We start from the raw sequence: 11,590 nt of genomic DNA on the forward strand, positions 1-11,590 counted from the left end.
AAGTAATAAAAACAAAACTGGTCACTTCATCAATGATGTGATCAGGCCTGTTTAAGGTGTGCCTGCTTCTCCTTTGGTGAGAGCTGGGATTTAACTCCTCCAGCTCATTTAACAAACTGCTGAATGGTGAATGCTGATGCTGAGGTTAGCGACGTGTAATTCACACAAATGTGTCTTCACACATAAGGAGAGCACTGCAGGAGGAGGTGTCTATCATCACGTGAAAAGATGTATGTTCTTACACATCCAGGAGGGTGCTGGATGAATAAATGGCCTCTTTCACTGCAGGGCAATTTTTTAAGTCTATCTAAAGCAACATCCACATAAAAGAACAGTCGACTGAGCTTCATCCTCCCTTTCAGTGTGAGACAGAGATTCTGTCAACGTGGCAAACTGGAGTCAGGCATGACACTGTATCCTATGTAGGGAGACACAGACGGGACTTTTGTCACAACTACACCTCTTGTTTTCTCATTCTTTCCCTCCACTGACATCAGCTTAGAAGACAGTGTCCGAAGGAATACAGACACAGGATAGTAAAGAAAAACTTCCTTTGCTTGGAAAAGGAAGAAAAGACCCTCTGATGAGGGCTGTCATCAGACTGATTTAATGATGGCTTAACATACAGCATGTCAAAGCTTAAGGAAATGAAGAGAAGAGGGTGGGTAAACACAGCGAAGAGCGAGACAGCAGGAGGGAGGGCGATGGAGTGAGGCAGCACTCAGAGCTTAAGCACGAAAAAAAACCAAAAACTGCTGCAGTCAGGAGAATTCCTCACTAACATCTGCTTCTCATTCCAACAATGGCGGCCTTTGATTCCTGATGCACACAACACGCTGCACCAACAGCGTCTCCATGTGCCCACAATCCACTGACGGAAACCTGAAACATGGAACGACACGCATGTACTGTGACATTCACAGTCTGGAGATGAACAACGCTGAACAGGAAAGCAAACTTAGCTCACGTTTCCCTGCTTTCACACATTCCGTGAACTTATATAATAAAACTGTGTTTTCAACCTGAAGCCTCTGATCGATAGACTAACATTTTGCATTAAAAGACTTTAAAAATAAAGCAATTATTTATCTAACATACAGGTAATCACCAGCTGTTGTGTCAACTGCTTCTGGGTTAGCATTTGCTCACACCGAGTACTAAACGCAGCCTCCACTCTTTCATTATAAAGACTTTAGCCTTGATTCAACATTCAACTCCTCTTTAGCAGTAAAAATCAATTTATGTTTCTGCATTTGTTTAGACTTTTTCTTGTGGTTAAAGTTTACTAGTACAAAAGATTTTTGTGCTAATAAATCTTACAGTAGGGTGTTAAAGCATCATAAAGCAACTTTCACAAAGCAATACAACCTTGTTTCATGGCCTTCAGATGCCGACAAGCTGCTCTAAAATAATGTAAAGATTTCCTTTAAAAGGGACCTAACTTTGATCAATAGTGCAACAACTGGTCAGTTTTTAATATCAGTTTCATACCAACATATTAGTTTATACAATTTTTAAGAACTCTTGTTGGTTTGGTGTAAAGGTCAACTGGCTGACACTTATTAAATGAATTGAACCTTTAAAAGAAATGTGTTTCACACTCCCCCAAAGGGAGGAAAATATAGCGCTGCATCAGAACCTAGAGGTCTGGGTTGGTCAGATTTTTATCAGAACTTTTACCAAATTCTTCCACGTCTTCGCCGTGAACTATTCCTCCTATCCAGATCCGCCTATCGCCCCACATGTGTGTATATTTTGGTTGTGTTTACCCAGAATGCCAAGCGCTGAACACACAAGGCACTTTGCTTTGCAGTCCGCTCGACTCGGTCCGATTTGGGACTCGGCAACAATGGGCGCAGTATGAACAACAGACAAGGCAGAGGACTCTTAACGCGATCGCTATGTATTTACCCACAATGCAACGCTACACCAAATGGTGCAGTGTAATTCTGCAGAAAACTTGCATAAGACAAAATAAACCCAAAACAGCGATAGTTTCGTCTTTATGTTTACCTCGGAACGAAGTTTTCTTCTTCACGCTGGTCTTGTCATCTCTTTTGCTAAATTCTGGTGCAGCGCCACCTTTTTGTGGGAATGGGGATATATCATTGTAAAGGTTTGACCAGAGTGCGGCATGAATGAAATCTCGGTCTGAATGAATACGCCCCCCTAGAACTGAGGCGAATCCCCAATTGGACCGAGTCTAACGGACTACCTTGATGTGAATGCACCCTCACAATACCCCAAACAAAGTCAAGCAAACAGACAAGGTATCGAAACAAAAAGGCTGGTGTGAAGGTGCCCTGAATCACATTGATACCAGGCTAATCAGAGGTGGCAATTCCTCGTCCAGAACGTAAAAGTCCTGCCATGTTTTTGGATCTACCTGTACATTTAGAACAGGTGTTTTCACTAACAGGCTCATTTACCTGGCAAATAAACTCTGCTCATTAAATTCAGCTTGTTTTGTGACTGCTTGGAACAGCTGGAGGACTTTTACTTTCTGGACCAGGAATTGCCACCTCTGATGCTAATAGCAAGACCTTTCTTCTCTGTCCTGATCAACATGCTGATGCATTGGAAAGCCAAATGTTAGGAAACCAACTGGAAAAAGCACCTTGGAAGGTGACAAGTATCATCACCCTCACAACTTCTTCAGTGTAACCTAAAAATCTCTTGTGGGTTCGAGCTGGCTTCTCGGATAAAGCAGTAAACAAATGACTGACTATAACAGGAAACATGTTTAGCTGTTCCTCCATCAGTAGCTGAATGCTCTTGCTGTGTAAACATTAAGCCTAATAATGTGCTTTTTGAGACACCAATTCTCAGGGTCCCCTGCCCACAACACCGTCTAACAGATATTTGTATGTTGACTGTAAGGAGTCCTTGTATTTTTCCACTTAGCATGCAGGAGGATTAAAAATCTGTCTCTGGCTCTGAGTTAATCTAAACGTTGGAGAAGCGAAACCACTCATTAAATGCTGATGATATTTAGGATGGGAATCATAGTAATTATCCGCAACACTGACAGACCCAGCCCCAGAGAATAATTTATTATTCCACACTAAATATAATCTACGCAATTCCTCATATAAATCAATGATGTGAGAGGTAAATGCTTGGGTGTTCTCCTTGATCAAATGTCATGGTTGTAAACTTCTTAAAGACAGGCCTGTGCACAGCATGGTACTTTAATGCTGTTCTATAATTTCCTGAGAAAAGTCAAGGAATAGACGATAAGAGGCTTCAGGCTGAACTACGCACAAAAAAAACAGAGTTTTAGCAGAACATTTACATGAGTTCACAGAAGGTGTGATTTTCCATGCATATAATCATTTAGGTGCAGAATTTCACTTATGTTCATATCCAATGTCCAAGATTTATTCTGGATTTAGACACAGCAGATTCTTAACCCTTAGAGGCAGAGTGGCAGAGATCCAAGTCACGACAGCAATGCATGCAAAGGATGAAAAAAAATAAGGAAAGTATTTTGTTAAGTGCACATTTAACATGTCAATGTCAAATGGGGTGTCTTAATCCTGAAGCGCTGCTGTCCTGCTGGTTTTTTTTATGTATCTGTTCCAACACACCTGGCTTACATTGAATGGATCCACAGCCAATAAAGTTGTGCAAAATGCATGATTAACTTGAGTCAGGTGTGTTGGAGTGGGAATGCCTGGAAAACGTAGCACAAGACTCCCAGCTTTGTTTTCACATCTAATACCAGACATAAGACAGTCATTTTTTTTTTCAGTTGTAGAAACAAAACAGCATAAACTTTGGAACCCAGTCATCCGCCAGTCCATGGATGGTAAAGACATCTACGGGTGGGAAAATTTGATTAAGTGGTGACAACCATATACAAAACACATCAGACAGCTTAAATAAGACATAATGCATAAGCAATGCAAAAATAATCAAAACACCCTCAGGGATCTAAGGGTTAACTCTTAGATCAAGAAGTAATCGGCTTAAATAGAGACAACTGATGTTGAAACTCAGATCAATACAGATAAGAAAACAGTATTATTTCTTTTACTTTTACAGTTGTCTTTCAAAGTGAAAATGAAATACTGGGCAGAAAAGTGAACTGGTCTTTAACGAATCTGCTATTAAGTTTTTCTTACAATTATTAAAAGGCTAAAACTGCATTATATGAACAATGAAATTAGAAATTCATTTACTGAGACAATTGCCATCTGACACACTTCTACAAAAAGGAGATCATTTGAACGTTTTTCTTTTTTTTTTTCTTAAACAGTGGTACGCCAACTAAAGTAAGCTGAGGAAATCCTTTATTACTTGACAGCTGTTTCCCATCCAACCTAAAGAACTGAAGTTATTCAGTGACTACAACCATCTTCCAGAAAACAAGTCTATGAACTACAAAACCATTCATTAATTTTCTATACCGTTTAGTCCAATTCTGGGTCATGTGGAAGCTGGAGCCTTTCAATCATCAGGCAAGAGGCAGGGTACACCCTGAACAGGTCACCAGTCCATCACAGGGCCTCCAAAGATACAAAGAGGTGATATTACAGTGAATGCTTCATGCTGAAGATGTACTGCATTGACATCTTTTCTGAGAATGGATCTTGGTCTAATATTGATTAGATTAAATTTTGGGAGCTATCCAGACCACCATCTGGATCCAGGAGTTTTTGGAAGGATGCTTTATCATTTCAAGGCAATTTTAAGTATAGCTCCACAAGAAAATACACAAAAGTTCCCAAAAGGCTTTACAAGATATCAAAAATGGATCTGAATCCGTACAAAATTCTGGACACTACGATTCAGAACAGGAAAAAATATAGGGGAATTTTTGGAATTATAATATAAAGTGGAAATCACAATACGGGTTTAAATTAGCTGTTTGTCGGATGTCTACACTCTCAGAGTGCTTTTATTATTTTTATTGGAACTGCGTATTTTTATCCTAAGCAGAAACCTCTGGCATTTAAAAGCTAAGTCTATGCGGACGTAACAAAAAAATGCAGTTCCCACCTCATCCACTAGGGGCTCCAAAACATCAAATCCCCATAGACTCCCATGTTAAAAAAAAAAAAAAAAAAACAACTTCACAGTGGAAATAAACATGTTTACAGCCTGGTACAAAAAAACATTTTAGATTTAATAGTACAGGTTTAACTGCATGACAATTGTGGGATAAGTGGATTTTTTTCTAACTCATCCGTTTAGAAATAATTTCATCTCAAAATTCGGCATGTCTAGGGGCGTGTCCTTTTGATTGACAGGTACCCAATATCCTGCTTCAAGAAGGAGGAATGTAGAACAACCACAGTTTTTAGCTGGTTAACAACAGGACTTAGCTTTAGTCCGCTTACCTCCGTTAGCTGGTTAGCTCCTGTTAGCTCCTGTTATCTCTAGGATAACTCGAATAGCTCTTAGCTACCGGCAGGTCAGAGATTGCTAGATGCCAATAATTTACGACACGCTCACAGCCCCCTTCTCAGCTCTACCTCTTTACCCATTTTTGTATTTTACGGGAGAGACGACACCCATGATGCTGCCAAGATGGCAATGGTAGGAACCTGCCACTAAACTTTAATTCAGCTCTTCGGAAACCAACGGCTGACGTCACAGAGGCTATGTCTATTATTCATCCCTATCCACAGTGGGACTAAAGCCACAGTTATGCTTGTAGCATTGGTTATGGTGCAAGTGAGACATGATGTCAACAGAGCAGTATAACTGCCTGAAGGCAACCTGGGACAAAGCCTTGATCCTAGACAGTAGGCGTACAGCATTATACCACAGGAATAGACATAACAGAAAGCAAAAAGGAAATTCATTATGCATACACAAACATAACTACAATTTTAACTCGGTTTTACTTTTATTCCTCATTTGATGTCTTTGTAACATTTGCAATAATTGCACCTAATCTGGTTTTAAAGCGTCATGCAGTTGCTTATATGGATGGACCCTCGCTCAGTGTGTTATATCCAACGATATCAATTTTAGCACAACTTACATTTGCAAGGTCAAGAACAGCAAACATAAACTTTAGTGCATGTTTCAATATATACCTGCAAGTATTGCAGACTCATCTGAAGCAGGACTGCATGCTAGAGCAGGAATTACTTGTGTTAATGATTCATTGCTCTGTGGCCAAAATGATCAACAAACTGAAATATTTTCATACTAGATCAAGGGTGCCAAAACCTTTAGCCTCCAAGGGCCAAACTGAAAATGATCCTGTAAGCCAAACACTGCAGATTTAAGGATGAAACACGAGTAAATGAATGAAGTTATTTTAATTACTGTTCAATAGCTAATACAGTGTATTTTTTCCTATCTGGGCACATACAATGTTACATAAAAAAATCAATATGGCAATAGAACAATAAAGCCATAGTTAGAGGGGCAAGAAACAATAATTACAGCTGCTAAACTTCAACCAAGTGCAACACATCAACAACAAGCAAAGTGCATGTTAAACAAGGGAAGTTGCTTAGTGGGACACTTGAAGCTGCTCTTTGGACATTACCAGTCTCTCCATGTGAGGTTGCACCTGGCTCCCTGACAAGGTGAGCATGTCCTTGAGATGTGAGTTAGTCAGGGTCCCTCTGAGTCTGGACTTATTGAGGTTCATGACACTGAAAGTGGGGTACTAATATAAACAACGACTAGCGGGCCAAAAGAAAGGGGTTGGCAGGAAAATTTTGGCCCCACTTTGGGCACCCCTGCACTAGATCATATCCAGCTGGAAAGCTTGTAAAATGATGAGCATAAAGCATATGTTGCTGGGACATAAAATACTTACTGATTACATACTAGGTATCAAGTGCTCCGCAAAATATCCAAACACTTGACTAGAGAGGTCATAAAAGTTTCCAAATTAAGGGCGGTGGCTCTTACGTCTTTAATTTTGCTATAAAGAAACTATCAGCAATACCATTTTTTTTTTAAATCTGTGAATAATTTCTTAATAAAAAAATGTTACTCAAATGGGAATTTCATTTTTTTCCTCAACACAGTTTGAAATGATCACACCCTCATTCTATGAAAACCCACAAGGAATTTATTAGCCTTTACTTTAATGTAGGACAATGGAAACGAAAAGCTGAAGCAGCAACAACTGTCCAAATTCTCGGTAAGGTACAACTTCAGTGTTCCTACCTTAATGGAAAAATTACATCAACATTCATAGCATCTGGCATCCATGTGGCTCTGAGCAAAGACTGGGAACACACTCACAGATACACACACACACGTACACACATATCTAAAACTAACCAGACATGTTACAACAGAGTCAGCAGTCGCTCCCTTCTTTCCCCGCCCAACATTCAGGTTTGGACTCTGCATGAGTAACCCCATCTAAACTAGCAATCGCAGTCATCACACCACAGGGACATAAACCCAGCTATTATGTATGCTTGAAATAGTGCAAGCAACCTTAAAGAAGCAAGCTAAATAAAAAAAAAATAGCAGTAATTATAACAAACCTCAACCGAACCCTGTTGTTTTAAGTTGAAGCTCCTCCGTTTCGTCTGAATGAAAATGTTTGAGAGGATGATCTGTTTTGATGATCTGATAATCCGTATCCTGTGTGAAGGTTGTGTCATAGCATTGTCTCCTGCTGTATACACTGTTACACCTCAGGAGAGTCATAATAGTGAAATGTGCACATCTTTTCTCAAGAAAAGTCATTTAACCGTGAACGCAGTTCATGGAATATTTCATGAAAGAGTCAAAAGAGCATTGCCACACCCCTCTTGCATTTAAATTTGGGCCAACTCAAAAAGAAAAATGACAATATAAAGATAATATTAAAGAAAAGAGGAGGAGGACGAATTAAGATAAAATAAAAAAGCTGATAAACAAATTTTTGAACTCTTATCAACCAATACATGGTACAAGGTCTCAGTAACACCTTAATGTAAACAAGCCGACTATAATAATCAAAACAGCCTACAGGAAACATTACGAGCTACAGTGAGAAGCATATGAAATAAGATGATAATATCCGCAGGGGGTGGCGGCAGGTTAAATCTCCCTGGGTCTACATCCTTGAAAAGATTCAAGCTTCACCAAAGACGGCAAGCAAGCAGAAGGAAAAAAACACAATCCAAGGAAAGGGGACAAAAGCAGACAGATGCATGAAAGGCTGACCCATTTTAACTCCATCTCCTTGGTGCACCTGACACGTGGATATGAGGAGTCATGACACATCCCTGCAGTTGCAGTAAAAAATTTCCAAACTTATGTTTCTTTCTAGGATCAAGGTTTTGTGCTTTTTTCTGCACAGCACTGTGGGGTCTCATGAAGTCAGTCAAAACACATGTAAGGTGTGATGTATGGCGTGAATCCTTAAGAAGCTACATGGACTAAATACCATGCAAATATTTTAACAGAGAGCTCAGGGCGCCTATATAACTTACACTAAGGGAATTTGACTGTACACACCTTCAAACTGTACACATTGGTGAGATAGGACATGCAACTGCATAGCTAGAGATAGAGTTTCTCATGCTTTATGGCAACAACAGTAATCTCATCTTTTCTCATAGAGCTGTCGAGGGCTTATTTATCGGTCATCCTGCCCAGAGACTCAAAATACTGTTTCTCCTTCACATAATCTTCCAGCCTCAATGCCAAAGGCAGAGTAAGAGGGAAGTTGGAAGCATTTTATACACCAGCATGAAAATATCCAATAACTTATATCAGGGTACTCTTCACAACTTTGCATTGTAAAGACATATTATGTAAACTGCATGTAACAGGTAATCTCCATAGCAACAGGCTCTTCTTCAGGTCAGGTACTCTACCTGACAGATTTCCTATTCACAACAGAGTTTTGGCATCAGAATAAAGTATAAAGGATAAAGTTTAGCTTCAAGATGCTTAACATAATACAGAGGAAATCTCTGCTTTATTTATAAAAACAATAAAGCCAACATTTGCTGTCTAACTTTTTATGAAAATAAAAATTAAACTGAATATTAACAGATTCAGGGTGAGACTAGACAGTAAAGCTATTATTTTCATGAGGTTTTAACAGAATTGCCTTGTGCAATGATGGTTCATTCTTTTTGCATTTGAACAGATTCATCTAAATGAGTCAGGGCGCACACACACACACACACACACACACAGCATTTTTGTTCACACGTTTCCTTTGTGTTTCCTATTTAATTCCTGTTCTTCCTGTGCAGACAGCACCTGCACCATCTCTCCCCCAAACACCAACTCTACTCTGTTACACCACCAAGCCGAGACAGCAACTCGTTTTTCTTCCTTCCTCCCTTTCAGCTGGAGCAAACCCACAGACAGCAGGTTTGTGATTGGGGGGAATGGGCCACAAGAGAAGATTAACCTGCCATAATATACACTGGATGAGTTTCAAGTGTTAATGTAAAATCCCATGACAGACTTTACTGGTGTGTGCAGAGCAAGCTAAAGAAAAGAAGTTTCATTTGTCAATTATTTCTGTACAAAATCTGTAAATAGACCAACATTTTTTCATCAATATGCAGTTTGCAAATCAGTTAAAACTGTTAAGACACGTGAAACAAGTTTGACAAGGGATAAAACCATCTTATCTGCTGCATGGCAAAATACTATGGCACTCAATGAATTTTCTGGAAATGAGGCAGAGAAAATATAATCTGATTTCAAACCATTAATACCAAACTTGATGGACCAAAACGGCGTGAACAACTTTAAATGAACCACAAACAGAATGAAAACATGAGCATCTCCTCTCTCTATTTGCTCTGGCCCCCTCTCTGGTCTAATATTAAACAGAGGGGAAATTGTTGACATTCCTGGGTACAAAAAAAAACAACTTTAAGATGTGTTTTTAAATAGGATACAAAACTTGCCTTCTCCAACAATAGTGACATTAGATATACATAAATGTGTCCCCTTAACATCTGACAGCCACACTTCATTCTAGTGCTGTAATTACACTGCTATAGCAATTTCCGCATCCTTGTATTATTTACTATTCAAATAAATACTAAGAGGGATTAAGACACCAAGATCAGCCGACATGCTTCTCAATGAGGACATAAAGTAAGTTTTCGGATACGGTCTTTTTTTTCTCGACATGGTAGGACTTGAGCTCCTGCAAAAATTTAGGACCAATTATCCTACTTATTATTAGACATTTCGAGTTAAAACATGACAGGTAAGAGTAAAATTATACCCACATTTCAGGGCAGCATTCCCTGTGAAATATCCTGGCAGCATCACTGTCTAAAAGGCAACCCAAGCCATCTTTCGTCATTATCCCCTGGGACATAAACTGTTTAAAACACTTTTTTTGACTGGCGGAAAATGTCAGATATGTTAAACAAAAAGACAGTATCATTATTTCAACATCCTTTAGTTAATTTGGCCTTTTAGACGTCAGTCCTGCCAGCAGCCGCAGTAGCCGCAAAAATCCCTCGTGGGAAGTAATAAACACGTAAAAATACATTTAAAGTTATTGCCTCAACGAAGTAATACTCACCTTTATGCAACAAAAAATAATTCCTGATAAGGTTAATCCAGACAGCGTTTTTATGTAGCGACAGAATGGAGATCCACACTTTAGAGACAGACTTCAACTAGTTTCGGAAAAGAGTTGTCGTCCGGCCGTCTCCGCTGAGAGCCACTCTGTCCCTGCTGGAGCCGTACATAGGAATACATGTGCGGTTCGTGGGAGCGGGAAGAGGAGGGTCCCGGTGTGAGGGTGAGAGTTATTTGCTTGTTTAATCAATATCATATATGTAATTTATCACATTGTAAATACTTTACTCAATGATAGAAATGTAGAAAAATAATTACTGCCCATTTATAAGCTGTTAACGTGCGGTACGACAATGGCGTAACCATGGCATTCCCCCCTCACTCATACGGACTTGGTATCGCCCATGGCTTCCTCTCATTCCATTCCTTCCAACTGAGCAGGACTGGACATAGACCTATATACAGTCAATGACATAGACTGGATCTCTGCCGCAGTAAATTTGGAAGTGTCGGCAGGGAGAAATGGAAACAGAGTGGCTCATATGTATTAAAAGAGCATCTGAAAAGTATTAAGTTGTAGCTCGGTTTATTTTTAAGACTGAATAAACCAGCACATTGCAGTTGCTTTGCTTTCATAAGCCTCCTTTCACCCTATGACATGCAGTAATTGTAATAAATCTTTCCACAAGGATATAACAAAGATACAAATATGTAACTTAAATGGGCTAAAACTAATATTGCAACTTTTAATATAATGGCTGGTCAAATTTTAAGTAGCTTTATGTGAATGTTAAAAAACGTTAACCTGAAAAGCTGATGTACAACTGCACTGCTGCAAATGAAAGCATTGGGGACAATAAGTCACTGTTGGTTTATAATAAATAGATGCTTGTAACTTGAAATCTGAATCTAAAGAAGAGCATGAAACTGCGAATGGAAGTAAAGAGAAAATGAGTGTTTGCAAGCTGTGTGTTGTACATGATAATTATCATTAACATGTTTAATGTAAACATGCTTCACAGTAAAACTAATGTGCACACTCCATGCTTAACAAAATGTCCCATCTTCCACCGTTAGGGTGTCAGACAGTGAGGGAAGTCCATCTTGG

General features: G+C 39.3%; 1 protein-coding gene across 2 annotated transcripts in view; it reads right to left on the bottom strand.

Moving 5' to 3' along the window:
• frmd6 (FERM domain containing 6) overlaps positions 1-10,624 on the bottom strand; it is a 30,858-nt gene extending 20,234 nt beyond the window's left edge. The window contains exon 1 of one of the 2 annotated variants that reach the window (XM_079262181.1): positions 10,484-10,624. The gene's annotated coding sequence lies outside the window, so the exon portion shown is untranslated. Of the gene's footprint in view, positions 1-4,412; positions 4,502-10,483 lie in introns of those variants that run through there. The other variant, XM_079262182.1, reaches the window with a different exon arrangement.
• Between the last annotated feature and the right edge of the window lie 966 nt (positions 10,625-11,590).

Source organism: Telmatherina bonti (genome assembly GCF_933228915.1).
Source record: "Telmatherina bonti genome assembly, chromosome: 22".
Lineage (NCBI taxonomy): Eukaryota > Metazoa > Chordata > Actinopteri > Atheriniformes > Telmatherinidae > Telmatherina > Telmatherina bonti.